The sequence below is a fragment of the Diorhabda carinulata genome, chromosome X (assembly GCF_026250575.1).
Source record: "Diorhabda carinulata isolate Delta chromosome X, icDioCari1.1, whole genome shotgun sequence".
Taxonomy (NCBI): domain Eukaryota; kingdom Metazoa; phylum Arthropoda; class Insecta; order Coleoptera; family Chrysomelidae; genus Diorhabda; species Diorhabda carinulata.
The window spans coordinates 587,860-607,112 of NC_079472.1; positions in this window are offsets into that span (position 1 = coordinate 587,860).

A 19,253-nucleotide genomic window follows, 5' to 3' on the forward strand; every position below is an offset into this window, starting at 1 on the left:
TAACTTCATAAATATCAAATTTCTTAATTTTTTTTAATAGATCCACCCGGTTTTTTCTATTTTAATGCATTTAGGGGTAGAAAGTATACATGAATTTGCGTTATTTTTCACCCCTGAATGTATTAAAATAGAAAAAACCGGGGGGTTATATCTAAAAAAATAAAAAAATTCGATATTTATGAAGTTAAATTTTGAACACTTTTTATACACACCCTGTATAAAATAAAAAAATTTACAACATAGATTTAAATACGTCTGACTTTGATAAAAGCAATCGAATAGAAATAATTTTCATATTTTTAAGGGTATCTTCGTAAAAAAATATTTTATAAGGGTCAAATTTTTTACAAAAAAACCAATAACTCGAAAAGTATGCATTTTTTGAAAAAAATTTTCAGACAAAAGTTTATTAAAATTTCAAGCAGATTTAAAAAATGTAATAATATATAGGGTGTTCTATTCAAAATAACAAAGTTACAGTCGACTTTCGGTATAACCGGAAGTCGGCCATCTTTAAAAATATTTTAATTAAAAAGATCGTATCCGAAAACCCAATCATAGAAATTTTCATGATTCTACTATAAGTATTTTACCAAATATACAAATAGTTTTAACTCGTCATGGGACATCCTGTATATGTGGTACAATAGATATTAATTTATCGATCCATTTTGATCAATTCTGTATGTTCCATCTAATAGTTATCATCAAGAGCTGGACGAAGGATTATTTATAAAGATTAACCTCATTTGTATTGCTTTCAATTAGGTAAAAGAATATACATGTCGTTTTTCGTAAAAAACCTACAGACGGTATCGAAAATTATAATAAATATCAGTTAATTCTAATAGAAATACAGTTTTACATATTTTATCCTTCATAATTTCTGCATTACCCTGTATATTACACAGAAATCCGATCAAACTACGTACATTCGATTATTTTACGTCCGATCCTCGCCTTTAATCGCCTCGTCTCGCTGTCCGTTTAGCCAAAATACGTGACGACGTGAATTTGGAATAAATCGAGAGTGTGGATGATTCATTCGCGTCCAGATTCGTCTCGAAAGCTTCTACGAGAATCAATTATTAGATTATTGGTGGAAAATGTCAATTTTTATGTACATATCGATGAAAAAATAATTTTTTTCTTTTACAAATTCATTTTAGAAATATTATTTTGATTTAATGAAATTACCCAACGTATAAATGACATTTATAACAAAATAATCTTTTAGGTGATTCTAATAACAAAATTTTATTAAAAATATTAAATTAATTAACACCAATAATGAATATTAACGTGATTTCAACCCTAAATAAATAAAATTTTACACTTTACCCTATAAATCGTTTTTTTATTTTTATATTAATTTTTTGTTAATTATTTAAATTATATTTGGATGCATACAAAACTGCGAAATCATTATTATGAATAATACGTCATATTTTGTAGTTATAATTAGATAAAAACATACGAGGGATATTCGAAAAGTAGGAAACGGAAATTGGTACTAAAATGGTTCGCAGATTATTGAAGCAAAATGTAGACTGAATTTTGATTGTTATTTTTCGACATTATAACGAAATATTTATAATGAGTCGTTCATATTTGAAATAATTCTTACATATCCATGATTAAAAAAGATTCTTAGTAGGATTTTTATCGAAAAACTTAACTCTTCCATTTTACTAAATATCTCCGAAAATTTTGATTTTATAAAAATAAGTTTCAAACAAAAAATGAAGCTTACAAAAAGCTGTACAGAAATGTTTATATACATTTTTTATGTAAACTCATACTATTGGCTGCTTTGACCCCAAAAATCACTGCCGAAGTTGAATTCACTAACCTAACTCGAACAAAATGTCGAATATCTTCGAAAATATTAATTTTAGAGAAAATACTTTCAAACAAAAAGTGAAGTTAATAAAAAACTCTACAAAAAAAGTTATATACATTTTTCGCGTAAACTCATTTTTTTGGCTGTTATCATCTAAAATATCTAAGAAGCCTAATTGACTAACATAACCTAATCGAACTTAAGTATCAAATATCTCGGAAAATAATAGTTTTAGAAAAAAAACTTCAAAATAAACATTGAAGGTCATAAAATGTTCTATAAAAAAGGTTATATATATTTTTTGAGTAAATTGATTATTTTGGCTGTTATGACCCAAAATATCACTGCCGAAGTTGAATTCACTAACCTAACTCGAACAAAATGTCGAATATATTCGAAAATATTTGTTTTTGTGAAAAAAGTTTCAAGTAAAAAATGAAGTTAATAAAAAACTCTACAAAAAAAGTTATATACATTTTTCGCGTAACCTTATTTCTGTGGCTGCTACGATCTAAAATATCTAAGAAGCCTAATTGAATAACATAACCTAATCTAACTTAAGTATCAAATATCTCGGAAAATAATAGGTTTAGAAAAAAAAGTTTGAAACAAACATTGAAGGTCATAAAATGTTCTATAAAATAGGTTATATACATTTTTTGAGTAAATTGATTATTTTGGCTGTTATGACCTAAAATATCACTGCCGAAGTTGAATTCACTAACCTAACTCGAACAAAATGTCGAATATATTCGAAAATATTTGTTTTTGTGAAAAAAGTTTCAAGTAAAAAATGAAGTTAATAAAAAACTCTACAAAAAAAGTTATATACATTTTTCGCGTAACCTTATTTCTGTGGCTGCTACGATCTAAAATATCTAAGAAGCCTAATTGAATAACATAACCTAATCTAACTTAAGTATCAAATATCTCGGAAAATAATAGGTTTAGAAAAAAAAGTTTAAAACAAACATTGAAGGTCATAAAATGTTCTATAAAATAGGTTATATACATTTTTTGAGTAAATTGATTATTTTGGCTGTTATGACCTAAAATATCAGTGTCGAAGTTGAATTCACTAACCTAACTCGAACAAAATATCGAATATCTTCGAAAATATTAATTTTAGAGAAAATACTTTCAAACAAAAAGTGAAGTTAATAAAAAACTCTACAAAAAAAGTTATATACATTTTTCGCGTAAACTCATTTTTTTGGCTGTTATCATCTAAAATATCTAAGAAGCCTAATTGACTAACATAACCTAATCGAACTTAAGTATCAAATATTTCGGAAAATAATAGTTTTAGAAAAAAAACTTCTAAACAAACATTAAAGGTCATAAAATGTACTACAAAAAAGGTTATATATATTTTTTGAATAAATTGATTATTTTGGCTGTTATGACCCAAAATATCACTGTCAAAGTTGAATTCACTAACTTAACTCGAACAAAATGTCGAATATCTTCGAAAATATTAATTTTAGAGAAAATACTTTAGAACAAAAAGAGAAGCTAATAAAAAACTCTACAAAAAAAGTTATATGCATTTTTCGCGTAAACTCATTTTTTTGGCTGCTACGATCTAAAATATCTAAGAAACCTAATTGACTAACCTAACCTAATCTAACTTAAGTATCAAATATCTCGGAAAATAATAGTTTTAGAAAAAAAACTTCAAAATAAACATTGAAGGTCATAAAATGTTCTACAAAAAAGTTATATACATTTTTCGCGTAAATTCATTTTTTTGGCTGCTACGATCTAAAATATCTAAGAAGCCAAGTTGACTAACCTAAACTAATCTAACTTTAGTGTCAAATATCTCGGAAAATAATAGTTTTAGAAAAAAAACTTCAAAATAAACATTGAAGGTCATAAAATGTTCTACAAAAAAGTTATATACATTTTTCGCGTAAACTCATTTTTTTGGCTGTTATCATCTAAAATATCTAAGAAGCCTAATTGACTAACATAACCTAATCGAACTTAAGTATCAAATATTTCGGAAAATAATAGTTTTAGAAAAAAAACTTCTAAACAAACATTAAAGGTCATAAAATGTACTACAAAAAAGGTTATATATATTTTTTGAATAAATTGATTATTTTGGCTGTTATGACCCAAAATATCACTGTCAAAGTTGAATTCACTAACTAAACTCGAACAAAATGTCGAATATCTTCGAAAATATTAATTTTAGAGAAAATACTTTAGAACAAAAAGAGAAGCTAATAAAAAACTCTACAAAAAAAGTTATATGCATTTTTCGCGTAAACTCATTTTTTTGGCTGCTACGATCTAAAATATCTAAGAAACCTAATTGACTAACCTACCCTAATCTAACTTAAGTATCAAATATCTCGGAAAATAATAGTTTTAGAAAAAAAACTTCAAAATAAACATTGAAGGTCATAAAATGTTCTACAAAAAAGGTTATATATATTTTTTGAGTAAATTGATTATTTTGGCTGTTATGACCCAAAATATCACTGTCAAAGTTGAATTCACTAACTAAACTCGAACAAAATGTCGAATATCTTCGAAAATATTAATTTTAGAGAAAATACTTTAGAACAAAAAGAGAAGCTAATAAAAAACTCTACAAAAAAAGTTATATGCATTTTTCGCGTAAACTCATTTTTTTGGCTGCTACGATCTAAAATATCTAAGAAACCTAATTGACTAACCTAACCTAATCTAACTTAAGTATCAAATATCTCGGAAAATAATAGTTTTAGAAAAAAAACTTCAAAATAAACATTGAAGGTCATAAAATGTTCTACAAAAAAGTTATATACATTTTTCGCGTAAATTCATTTTTTTGGCTGCTACGATCTAAAATATCTAAGAAGCCAAGTTGACTAACCTAAACTAATCTAACTTTAGTGTCAAATATCTCGGAAAATAATAATTTTAGAAAAAAAACTTCAAAATAAACATTGAAGGTCATAAAATGTTCTATAAAATAGGTTATATACATTTTTTGAGTAAATTGATTATTTTGGCTGTTATGACCCAAAATATGTCAAACTAACTCTTGGACGAGGTTAGTTTAGGTTAGTTAGTTTGAGACATGTCACCAAAATAATTAAGTTACACTGGTATAAAATGTATATAACTTTTTTTGTTATGTTTTCAAATCTCCTTGATTTTAGGTCTTTTCTGTTTCAAAATTAGTTTTTTGTAATAGTTTTTGAAAAAAAGATAAAATTGTCGTTTCGACTTTTCTTTAAGACCTAAAAATTATTAAAAACATCAATTTCGAGACAAAAGTGACCTAAAATCAAGGAAATTTAAAAACATAAACATATCGAAAGGTCTAAAAAATAAAAAATTGAAAAAATTCTAACCTTTCTGTTAGAATTGTTCAAATAAAGCTTTGTCGTAAAAAATCTTTAAGAATAAGCTTCGGTAGCAATTCTAGAGGGTTCATAATTTCGAAATTTTATCAATTTTTTGACACAATTAGGGGTTATTTAGATTTATTTTTAGGTTATCGACGATTATTGTTTAAAAAAATTTGTACAAAATCGCAGTACCAACTCTTCCGAGTACGGTTCTGCAAAACCGGACAAATTCTCGAAATATGTCAAATTTGGCGATTCGAACATTATAAAAACAACTAAATATTATTAGAAATCCCGTTTACATACATACACACATACATTATTTGTTTCTTTGTATCGTAGCGAAACGTGTACGTACGTACGTATCTATCCTGTGGTAGAATTTCGTAGCCATGGTTACCGCACATAGCCGCCGGGTTCTGATGTATTGATCACCGCCATCCGTTATGTTAAAACTGATGCCGCTGCTGCTTTTCTGTTTATTGTTTCTTTCGACGAACAAAAAACGACAGAAATTCCACAAACGCGATTTTTTAATATCGAAATCCGATGATACCGCACCCCCAATTCACTCCCTAAACACAAATAAATAATAAAATGTTTGGAGTTTTTTTATTTTTTATTTTTAAATATGGAGATAACATCCGGTCGGATGTACTTATTAGTAAAAAATGGCTGCGAAACGGCTTTTAAGAGATCATCATATATGCAAGGCTTTTCAGAAACGTAATTGGCCACTACGCTTAAAGCTTTTAAGTTATATAAAGCTCCAACTTCGATATTTACGTATTTATAAAAAGCCGGAGTCTCATAAAAGGTGCGGAGGTCCTTTTAAACAGAAAAAACGAAACGGGAGATAAACAAGGACTTGGCGATACTAAAATATACATATACAGAGTGTTTTGGTGAAAAAAATTGACGTATATTTGATAGATGAGGATGTTCTTCTTGATTAGGTGGATCTTCGTTTTTAGTAACGATTTGGATCGTTATGGTAGTCATATTCGTATTGTCTTTTAGGTAAATATCTTTGGAGAAATCAAATTCACTAATCTTTCGACCTTTGAACGCCTGAGCAAACCCCAAAGCGCCTGATCGGCTTCTCAAAGGAAATCGGACTTTGAAAAAGTAAACCTAACTTGAACAAAATGTCGAATATCTTCGGAAATATCAATTTTAGAGAAAAAACTTTCGAACAAAAAATGAAGCCCATAAAAAGTTCTACAAAAAAGGTTCTATAAATTTTTGACGTAATTTCATGCGTTTAGTTGCTTTGACCCCAAATATCACTGCCGAAGTCAAATCCACTAACCTAATTCAAACAAAATGTCAAATATCTTCGGAAATATTGATTTTGGAGAAAATAGTTTCCAGTAAAAAATGAAGCTCTTAAAAAGTTCTACAAAATCAATTATATACATTTTTCGCGTAAACTCATGCGTTTGGCTGCTTTGATCCCAAATATCAATGTCGAAGTCAAATCCACTAACGTAACTTAATCAAAATGTCAAATATCTTGTGAAATATCAATTTAAGAGAAAAAACTTTCAAACAAAAAATGAAGCCCATAAAAAGTTCTACAAAAAAGGTTCTATAAATTTTTGACGTAAACTCATGCGTTTAGTTGCTTTGACCCCAAATATCTCTGCCGAAGTCAAATCCACTAACCTAATTCAAACAAAATGTCAAATATCTTCGGAAATATTGATTTTGGAGAAAACAGTTTCCAGTAAAAAATGAAGCTCTTAAAAAGTTCTACAAAATCAATTATATACATTTTTCGCGTAAACTCATGCGTTTGGCTGCTTTGATCCCAAATATCACTGTCGAAGTCAAATCCACTAACGTAACTTAATCAAAATGTCAAATATCTTCGGAAATATCAATTTTAGAGAAAAAACTTTCAAACAAAAAATGAAGCCCATAAAAAGTTCTACAAAAAAGGTTGTATAAATTTTTGACGTAAACTCATGCGTTTAGTTGCTTTGACCCCAAATATCTCTGCCGAAGTCAAATCCACTAACCTAATTCAAACAAAATGTCAAATATCTTCGGAAATATTGATTTTGGAGAAAATAGTTTCCAGTAAAAAATGAAGCTCTTAAAAAGTTCTACAAAATCAATTATATACATTTTTCGCGTAAACTCATGCGTTTGGCTGTTTTGATCCCAAATATCACTGTCGAAGTCAAATCCACTAACGTAACTTAATCAAAATGTCAAATATCTTCGGAAATATCAATTTTAGAGAAAAAACTTTCAAACAAAAAATGAAGCCCATAAAAAGTTCTACAAAAAAGGTTCTATAAATTTTTGACGTAAACTCATGCGTTTAGTTGCTTTGACCCCAAATATCTCTGCCGAAGTCAAATCCACTAACCTAATTCAAACAAAATGTCAAATATCTTCGGAAATATTGATTTTGGAAAAAATAGTTTCCAGTAAAAAATGAAGCTCTTAAAAAGTTCTACAAAATCAATTATATACATTTTTCGCGTAAACTCATGCGTTTGGCTGCTTTGATCCCAAATATCACTGTCGAAGTCAAATCCACTAACGTAACTTAATCAAAATGTCAAATATCTTGTGAAATATCAATTTAAGAGAAAAAACTTTCAAACAAAAAATGAAGCCCATAAAAAGTTCTACAAAAAAGGTTCTATAAATTTTTGACGTAAACTCATGCGTTTAGTTGCTTTGACCCCAAATATCACTGCCGAAGTCAAATCCACTAACCTAATTCAATCAAAATGTCAAATATCTTCGGAAATATCAATTTTAGAGAAAAAACTTTCAAACAAAAAATGAAGCCCATAAAAAGTTCTACAAAAAAGGTTGTATAAATTTTTGACGTAAACTCATGCGTTTAGTTGCTTTGACCCCAAATATCTCTGCCGAAGTCAAATCCACTAACCTAACTCAAACAAAATGTCAAATATCTTCGGAAATATTGATTTTGGAGAAAATAGTTTCCAGTAAAAAATGAAGCTCTTAAAAAGTTCTACAAAATCAATTATATACATTTTTCGCGTAAACTCATGCGTTTGGCTGTTTTGATCCCAAATATCACTGTCGAAGTCAAATCCACTAACGTAACTTAATCAAAATGTCAAATATCTTCGGAAATATCAATTTTAGAGAAAAAACTTTCAAACAAAAAATGAAGCCCATAAAAAGTTCTACAAAAAAGGTTGTATAAATTTTTGACGTAAACTCATGCGTTTAGTTGCTTTGACCCCAAATATCTCTGCCGAAGTCAAATCCACTAACCTAATTCAAACAAAATGTCAAATATCTTCGGAAATATTGATTTTGGAGAAAATAGTTTCCAGTAAAAAATGAAGCTCTTAAAAAGTTCTACAAAATCAATTATATACATTTTTCGCGTAAACTCATGCGTTTGGCTGTTTTGATCCCAAATATCACTGTCGAAGTCAAATCCACTAACGTAACTTAATCAAAATGTCAAATATCTTCGGAAATATCAATTTTAGAGAAAAAACTTTCAAACAAAAAATGAAGCCCATAAAAAGTTCTACAAAAAAGGTTGTATAAATTTTTGACGTAAACTCATGCGTTTAGTTGCTTTGACCCCAAATATCTCTGCCGAAGTCAAATCCACTAACCTAATTCAAACAAAATGTCAAATATCTTCGGAAATATTGATTTTGGAAAAAATAGTTTCCAGTAAAAAATGAAGCTCTTAAAAAGTTCTACAAAATCAATTATATACATTTTTCGCGTAAACTCATGCGTTTGGCTGCTTTGATCCCAAATATCACTGTCGAAGTCAAATCCACTAACGTAACTTAATCAAAATGTCAAATATCTTCGGAAATATCAATTTTAGAGAAAAAACTTTCAAACAAAAAATGAAGCCCATAAAAAGTTCTACAAAAAAGGTTCTATAAATTTTTGACGTAAACTCATGCGTTTAGTTGCTTTGACCCCAAATATCTCTGCCGAAGTCAAATTCATTAAACTAACTCAAACAAAATGTCAAATATCTTCGGAAATGTTAATTTTAGAGAAAAAAGTTTCAAATAAAAAATAAAGCTCATGAAAAGTTCTACAAAAAAGGTCCAATAAACTTTTGACGTAAACTCGTGCGTTTGGCTGCTTTGACCTCAAATATCTTTTTTTCTTTGAACGTAAGTCCTTTAACGTCTTTCATTAAACCAAGGCGACTCCCAATGTTAATCCAGTTGATTCCTACTCCAACGATGTTCACCTTGCCTTCTGGTATCTTCCCCTTCCATTTCAAGCATATAATGCAAGTTTCTTTTGCCTTAAAACTAATTTAAACATGAATTCTTGGTCTCACGGTAGAAAACTCAAAATACGACATGTCTACTTCAAAAAAACTTTAAATTAACGAAAGATATTCTAAAAATAAAAAAAATAATTACAATTTAGGATAATTTTGTTAAAAATGTTAAAAAATCGATTAAAAAATCGATTTTTGTTATGATTAGATTGTAGAGGCCGTCCCTGTAAAAGTTACGGCTTGTTACATGGACAAAAGCCGCCTCTGGACTTCGAATTGTAGTAATCTAATTCGTCTCAGAGTTGTTGCTTAAAAATCTGTACAATACCCATTGAAATTGTAGGCTATTGTATATTTTAAACAATACAAACCAAAAATGTTTTACGAATCAATCGCGACTCCTTTATTTTCCAAAATAATAAAAGTTAATAAGCAAGTGCCAATGTGACGTGAGGACATGATTGCCGGTTATTCGATTGGTTGAATATAAAGAGGCGGATCGTTTTGATTCCTTCCCGTGTAAATATTTTTACCATCACGTGGCAGTTGATTTTTGAAACGCGACCGGCACGTGTCGATAGAGGGTAATAATTGTCGATAGAAACGAGGGGGATGACACTAATTTATAAATAGATGGAAAAACAATTTTTTTTCCAAATAAAATCGAATAGTTAAATCGTGGAAAATGGAAATGTGGAAAGTATCTGTTTTTTCGTCGGTTCGCTTTCCACCAACCGAAATGAATTTATTGAAACGTGAAGCGACTCTCTCCCTTCCCCCTCTTGTACCTTTCGGTCCGCCGTAGCGCCCTTTTTATCAGTCAGAAATGATTGAAAAATAAATTGAATTTCAAGTTCGATCGCTTTTACTCTATGTCGGACTTTCCGGTTTCCAAATCTCGACAAAGATTTCCAAAATAAATATCCGAAATGTCCGAATCGAATATATAACCAATCATAATGCGATCGAACATAAATCAACCGTGGATACATCGACGACAATGTAAATAACAAGAAATTATTTGTACCGCACAAATTTTACAAATATCGCAGAAATAACTACTTAGAATATGACTTTTAACTGTATTTTTAACATAATTATAATGTTTAGAAGAGAATTTAACTTTTTTTTTAAACAAAGTGACCATTTTATCTGACCCATCCGTATAGCAAGTGATCCTTTCCCTTTCCTTTGTTTTTCCTTGTATTCGGTCTTTTCCTTTGTCTTTTTTCCAACTATTTTCAAACGCTGAATCAAATTTTATTTTTTTTTTAATTTCACCGCACCTAACAGAATCAATACTTTTGTTTTAGTGTCAATATTTCTTGTAGTGTTGTCAAGTTTTGGTACTGGACTTGATTCAGAAAGAAATTTAGGAGTTCCGATAATGTTTGTAACAGATTTTTAGGTTCTTAGTTTGGGTGGTTCTGCGATTTGACTTTCTTTAGACACTTCAAGTGATCTGGTAATCCTTCGACCTTTAAACGCCTGAGCAAACCCCAAAGCGCCTGATCGGCTTCTCTAAGGACATCGGACTTTGAAAAAGTTAACCTAACTAAAACAAAATGTCGAATATCTTCGAAAATATTAATTTTAGAGAAAAAAGTTTCAAATAAAAAATGAAGCTCATAAAAAACTCTACAAAAAAGATTCAATACAGTTTTGACGTAAACTCATACATTTGGCTGCTTTGACCCCAAATATCTCTGCCGAAGTCAAATCCACTAACCTAATTCAAACAAAATGTGAAATATCTTCGAAAATACTAATTTTAGAGAAAAAAGTTTCAAATAAAAAATGAAGCCCATAAAAAGTTCTACAAAAACAATTATATACATTTTTTGCGTAAACTCATGCGTTTGGCTGCTTTGACCCCAAATGTCTCTGCCGAAGTCAAATTCATTAACCTAACTCAAACAAAATGTCAAATATCTTCGGAAATATTAATTTTAGAGAAAAAAGTTTCAAACAAAAATTAAAGCTCATAAAAAACTCTACAAAAAAGATTATATACAGTTTTGACGTAAACTCATACGTTTGGCTGCTTTGACCCCAAATATCTCTGCCGAAGTCAAATCCACTAACCTAATTCAAACAAAATGTCAAATATCTTCGGAAATATTAATTTTAGAGAAAAAAGTTTCAATTGAAAAATAAAGCTCATAAAAAGTTCTACAAAAAACGTTGTATAAACTTTTGACGTAAACTCGTGCGTTTGGCTGCTTTGACCCCAAATGTCTCTGCCGAAGTCAAATCCACTAACCTAATTCAAACAAAATGTCAAATATCTTCGGAAATATCAATTTTAGAGATAAAAGTTTCAATTGAAAATTAAAGCTCATAAAAAGTTCTACAAAAAACGTTCTATAAACTTTTGACGTAAACTCGTGCGTTTGGCTGCTTTGACCCCAAATGTCTCTGCCGAAGTCAAATTCATTAACCTAACTCAAACAAAATGTCAAATATCTTCGGAAATATTAATTTTAGAGAAAAAAGTTTCAAACAAAAATTAAAGCTCATAAAAAACTCTACAAAAAAGATTATATACAGTTTTGACGTAAACTCATACGTTTGGCTGCTTTGACCCCAAATATCTCTGCCGAAGTCAAATCCACTAACCTAATTCAAACAAAATGTCAAATATCTTCGGAAATATTAATTTTAGAGAAAAAAGTTTCAATTGAAAAATAAAGCTCATAAAAAGTTCTACAAAAAACGTTCTATAAACTTTTGACGTAAACTCATGCGTTTGGCTGCTTTGATCCCAAATATCACTGTCGAAGTCAAATCCATTAACGTAACTCAAACAAAATGTCAAATATCTTCGAAAATATTAATTTTAGAGAAAAAAGTTTCAAATAAAAAATAAAGCTCATAAAAAACTCTACAAAAAAGATTCAATACAGTTTTGACGTAAACTCATGCGTATGGTTGCTTTGATCCCAAATATCTTTGTCGAAAGTTAACTTGGAAAGTTAAAAGTGTCGCAACCCCGTAGAATGACTTGTCCTCGTTTTTAATTTCTTTTATTGCATTCGACATCAAGCGCGCACTGCTAATACAACAAAAAACCTCCTCTAAACGGCGTTCTGTCACTAGAAATTGTTAAAAACCACAAGGCGTCAGATCCGGCGACCGAGCTGGCCATTCCATCGCACCAATTCATCCACAACGAAATTCCCGATCCAGACAATATTTTACCGCGGTACCGGAACAACGTACAGGGGTACCATCTTGTTAAAAGAGCTAGTTCCAAGTTACCAACTTGATAGATCCAAAAAAAAATATATACCCGAAAAATAACGATCGAAAATTTTCCGAAGAAAATCTCCTGAAAACGGATGTGACGATATCAAATATCTCTCAATCTTTCAGTTGATTAAACGCGAAATTTAATTGCAGCAAGTTTTCATGGCGTGTAATTCTATTTAATCCCGAAAAAAGAAAATTATCCCGATTCCAGTGAAGCAGTTTTTTCGTAAAAGGGGGGATGTGTATATATATATACATTAACGTTCCATCAAATCCTCGTCGCGATTGTTGCGTTTCGAGCGAATCGGGGATACAAGGAGGTAGCTACCGTCCGACGTTGCCGATTCTTCGAATAATTCACGATATACCGGATTTTTTTATTATAAAATCTTCCGTATTATAATCGATTGTTTAATGGGGTCATAAATTAATGATATTCCAAACTTCTAATATAAAAAGTCGTTTTTAAACAGTCTAATATACAGGGTAGTTCAATTATTACCCATATAAAAAGTTTATTGACCTCTAAAAAGCCAATAATCAATTATAAATATTTTTTTTGATTTATCTATCTCCAAACTTGAATAACAACCTTCTTAAGTGTCATTTTTTATGCGATTTACTATTAAAATGGCAAAAAACATGATATTTGACTAGTAAATGGCGCAGTCAATAGGATAATTATAAAAATCTTATTTAAAATCACTAAATTCTGTATATTATTGAATAAATGTTTCTAAAATCTTCATGTATTAAGATTAGACGTGGCAACGTTGCTAATTATCTCATTCCATTCCATGCGCTATACTCAATTCGTATTATACTACACGAAAACGATTTGCATTTGGACCCAGTTAATAAGAAAATATGAATTTGTTTTATTTTATTATGATACAGGTTGTTTTGAGCTTTTTGGTTTTTGAGGGGATGGAGGAAGTCCAATGGTGAATCTGTGATTTTTAATTTTTAGTGAAAAGGGGTGTTTTATCACTGAGAAATTATAAGAATGCCCCTCGGTAGGTACTAAGTAGATTTTGGAGTTTGAATCGTAATTTTTTTAACATTTGCAGTTTTTGTATTGTTTGGTGAATGGACTATAAAAGATATTTTCCGTGAAGGGTTTTTCCATTAAAAAATCGAAGACACGTTGGAGATTTTTCAGTTTAAATCCAAATTTCTTTGAAAATCGATGTTTTTTGCATAAAATTCGACGGTTTTATAGTTTTTTCATTGTTTGATGAATGGACTATAACAGATATTTTCCGTCAATGGTTTTTCCACTTAAAAATCGAAGACACGTGGGGGATTTTTCAATTTAAATCCAAATTTCTTTGAAAATCGATGTTTTTTTGCATAAAATTCGACGGTTTTATAGTTTTTTCATTGTTTGGTGAATGGACTATAAAAGATATTTTCCGTGAAGGGTTTTTCCATTAAAAAATCGAAGACAAGTGAGAGATTTTCAACTTAAATCCAAATTTGTATGAAGATCGATGTTTTTTGCATAAAATTCGACGGTTTTATAGTTTTTTCATTGTTTGATGAATGGACTATAACAGATATTTTCCGTCAATGGTTTTTCCACTTAAAAATCGAAGACACGTGGGGGATTTTTCAATTTAAATCCAAATTTCTTTGAAAATCGATGTTTTTTTGCATAAAATTCGACGGTTTTATAGTTTTTTCATTGTTTGGTGAATGGACTATAAAAGATATTTTCCGTGAAGGGTTTTTCCATTAAAAAATCGAAGACAAGTGAGAGATTTTCAACTTAAATCCAAATTTGTATGAAGATCGATGTTTTTTGCATAAAATTCGACGGTTTTATAGTTTTTTCATTGTTTGATGAATGGACTATAACAGATATTTTCCGTCAATGGTTTTTCCACTTAAAAATCGAAGACACGTGGGGGATTTTTCAATTTAAATCCAAATTTCTTTGAAAATCGATGTTTTTTTGCATAAAATTCGACGGTTTTATATTTTTTTCATTGTTTGGTGAATGGACTATAAAAGATATTTTCCGTGAAGGGTTTTTCCATTAAAAAATCGAAGACAAGTGAGAGATTTTCAACTTAAATCCAAATTTGTATGAAGATCGATGTTTTTTGCATAAAATTCGACGGTTTTATAGTTTTTTCATTGTTTGATGAATGGACTATAACAGATATTTTCCGTCAATGGTTTTTCCACTTAAAAATCGAAGACACGTGGGGGATTTTTCAATTTAAATCCTAATTTCTATGAAAATTGATGTTTTTTTCTTAAAATTCGACGGTTTTATAGTTTTTTCATTGTTTGGTGAATGGACTATAACAGATATTTCCGTGAAGGGTTTTTCCATTAAAAAATCGAAGACAAGTGAGAGATTTTCAACTTAAATCCAAATTTGTATGAAGATCGATGTTTTTTGCATAAAATTCGACGATTTTATAGTTTTTTCATTGTTTGGTGAATGGACTATAACAGATATTTCCGTGAAGGGTTTTTCCATTAAAAAATCGAAGACAAGTGAGAGATTTTCAACTTAAATCCAAATTTGTATGAAGATCGATGTTTTTTGCATAAAATTCGACGATTTTATAGTTTTTTTATTGTTTGATGAATGGACTATAACAGATATTTTCCGTGAAGGGTTTTTCCAGTAAAAAATCGAAGTCACGTTGGAGATTTTTCAGTTTAAATCCTAATTTCTATGAAAATCGACGTTTTTTTCTTAAAATTCGACGGTTTTATAGTTTTTTCATTGTTTGGTGAATGGACTATAACAGATATTTCCGTGAAGGGTTTTTCCATTAAAAAATCGAAGACAAGTGAGAGATTTTCAACTTAAATCCAAATTTGTATGAAGATCGATGTTTTTTGCATAATATTCGACGGTTTTATAGTTTTTTTATTGTTTGATGAATGGACTATAACAGATATTTTCGTGAAGGGTTTTTCCATTAAAAAATCGAAGACAAGTGAGAGATTTTCAACTTAAATCCAAATTTGTATGAAGATCGATGTTTTTTGCATAATATTCGACGGTTTTATAGTTTTTTTATTGTTTGATGAATGGACTATAACAGATATTTTCGTGAAGGGTTTTTCCATTAAAAAATCGAAGACAAGTGAGAGATTTTCAACTTAAATCCAAATTTGTATGAAGATCGATGTTTTTTGCATAATATTCGACGGTTTTATAGTTTTTTTATTGTTTGATGAATGGACTATAACAGATATTTTCCGTGAAGGGTTTTTCCAGTAAAAAATCGAAGTCACGTTGGAGATTTTTCAGTTTAAATCCTAATTTCTATGAAAATTGATGTTTTTTTCTTAAAATTCGACGGTTTTATAGTTTTTTCATTGTTTGGTGAATGGACTATAACAGATATTTCCGTGAAGGGTTTTTCCATTAAAAAATCGAAGACAAGTGAGAGATTTTCAACTTAAATCCAAATTTGTATGAAGATCGATGTTTTTTGCATAAAATTCGACGATTTTATAGTTTTTTCATTGTTTGGTGAATGGACTATAACAGATATTTCCGTGAAGGGTTTTTCCATTAAAAAATCGAAGACAAGTGAGAGATTTTCAACTTAAATCCAAATTTGTATGAAGATCGATGTTTTTTGCATAATATTCGACGGTTTTATAGTTTTTTTATTGTTTGATGAATGGACTATAACAGATATTTTCCGTGAAGGGTTTTTCCAGTAAAAAATCGAAGTCACGTTGGAGATTTTTCAGTTTAAATCCTAATTTCTATGAAAATTGATGTTTTTTTCTTAAAATTCGACGGTTTTATAGTTTTTTCATTGTTTGGTGAATGGACTATAACAGATATTTCCGTGAAGGGTTTTTCCATTAAAAAATCGAAGACAAGTGAGAGATTTTCAACTTAAATCCAAATTTGTATGAAGATCGATGTTTTTTGCATAAAATTCGACGATTTTATAGTTTTTTCATTGTTTGGTGAATGGACTATAACAGATATTTCCGTGAAGGGTTTTTCCATTAAAAAATCGAAGACAAGTGAGAGATTTTCAACTTAAATCCAAATTTGTATGAAGATCGATGTTTTTTGCATAATATTCGACGGTTTTATAGTTTTTTTATTGTTTGATGAATGGACTATAACAGATATTTTCGTGAAGGGTTTTTCCATTAAAAAATCGAAGACAAGTGAGAGATTTTCAACTTAAATCCAAATTTGTATGAAGATCGATGTTTTTTGCATAATATTCGACGGTTTTATAGTTTTTTTATTGTTTGATGAATGGACTATAACAGATATTTTCCGTGAAGGGTTTTTCCACTAAAAAATCGAAGACAAGTGAGAGATTTTCAACTTAAATCCAAATTTGTATGAAGATCGATGTTTTTTGCATAATATTCGACGGTTTTATAGTTTTTTTATTGTTTGATGAATGGACTATAACAGATATTTTCCGTGAAGGGTTTTTCCACTAAAAAATCGAAGGCACGTGGGGGACTTTTCAGCTTAAATCCGAATTTCTATGAAAATCGATGTTTTTTGCATAAAATTCGACGGTTTTATAGTTTTTTGATGTTCGATGAATGGACTATAATTGATTTAATCAAAAATAATCAAATACACGAATACGACGTGATCCAAAATCCAACACCCAGTATTTTTGTCATCGAATTTCAATAAAAATTCATTAATTTCGTTTCTATATATAATACAGGGTATTTCATTATACCGCGTACCTTCGAAAAAAATTGATTCGAAAATATTTTCAACGGAAAAAATCGAAATCGTATCGCGATAATACTTGACTTAAACAGAGAGACGCCAATCAGAAATTCACCCGAAACGAGATTAAAGGATTCATCAAACATAACAGGTGTTACATCGCCCCCTTCATGAATAACTGATTCCAGTTATACCGCCCCCCCGTCGCCCTCCTATATTCCCATTAAAAGCATTCAATTTCCGATCATCGGAGCGGGTCCCCTTTTTCGAAGAGAGTGCCGAAACAAGGGAGCACTTGAGGCCGACACTCTTGACGCACATATGGAGCAGCACGCCCTCTATCTGTAACCAGAGATGTTATCAAACGCTAATGACCCTCCCCGGGGTGCACGCATCCTCGATACATAGTCGTACAATAAATAAATTGAAATTACACGCCACGAATATCTTCCAATATAAAATGGGGTACGTTTATCGAGAAAATTGTTTATTTTTTCTTCGCACCCGGTACAAATTTGCGCCCCGTTCGTATATTAAGAAACGACGAAATTAATCGATCGATTTCGAAAAGATCAAACTCGAAAAAAAACGAATTTCGTTATAAATATTGTTTATATATAGATGAACACCCTATATATAGTTTTTATTATCGTTTAAAACGCGATTCTATTGTTTGTAGAAAATCAAATTCGTTAAAGTGAAAGTTTTCGACGGTTTTATAGTTTTTTTATTGTTTGGTGATTGGACTATAAGAAAAATTTTCCGTGAAGGGTTTTTCCACTTAAAAATCGAAGACACGTGGGGGATTTTTCAGTTTAAATCCAAATTTGTATGAAGATCGATGTTTTTTGCTTAAAATTTGACAGTTTTACAGTTTTTTATTGTTTGGTGAATGGACTATAAAATATATTTTCCGTCAATGGTTTTTCCACTTAAAAATCGAAGACACGTGGGGGATTTTTCAACTTAAATCCAAATTTGTATGAAGATCGATGTTTTTTGCTTAAAATTCGACGGTTTTTTAGTTTTTTTATTGTTTGGTGAATGGACTATAAAATATATTTTCCGTCAATGGTTTTTCCACTTAAAAATCGAAGTCACGTGGGGGATTTTTCAACTTAAATCCAAATTTGTATGAAGATCGATGTTTTTTGCTTAAAATTTGACAGTTTTACAGTTTTTTATTGTTTGGTGAATGGACTATAAAATATATTTTCCGTCAATGGTTTTTCCACTTAAAAATCGAAGACACGTGGGGGATTTTTCAACTTAAATCCAAATTTGTATGAAGATCGATGTTTTTTGCTTAAAATTCGACGGTTTTTTAGTTTTTTTATTGTTTGGTGAATGGACTATAAAATATATTTTCCGTCAATGGTTTTTCCACTTAAAAATCGAAGACACGTGGGGGATTTTTCAACTTAAATCCAAATTTGTATGAAGATCGATGTTTTTTGCTTAAAATTCGACGGTTTTTTAGTTTTTTTATTGTTTGGTGAATGGACTATAAAATATATTTTCCGTCAATGGTTTTTCCACTTAAAAATCGAAGTCACGTGGGGGACTTTTCAGCTTAAATCCGAATTTGTATGAAAATCGATGTTTTTTTGCTTAAAATTCGACGGTTTTTTAGTTTTTTTATTGTTTGGTGAATGGACTATAAAATATATTTTCGTGAAGGTTTTTTCCACTTAAAAATCGAAGTCACGTGGGGGACTTTTCAGCTTAAATCCGAATTTGTATGAAAATCGATGTTTTTTTGCTTAAAATTCGACGGTTTTTTAGTTTTTTTATTGTTTGGTGAATGGACTATAAAATATATTTTCCGTCAATGGTTTT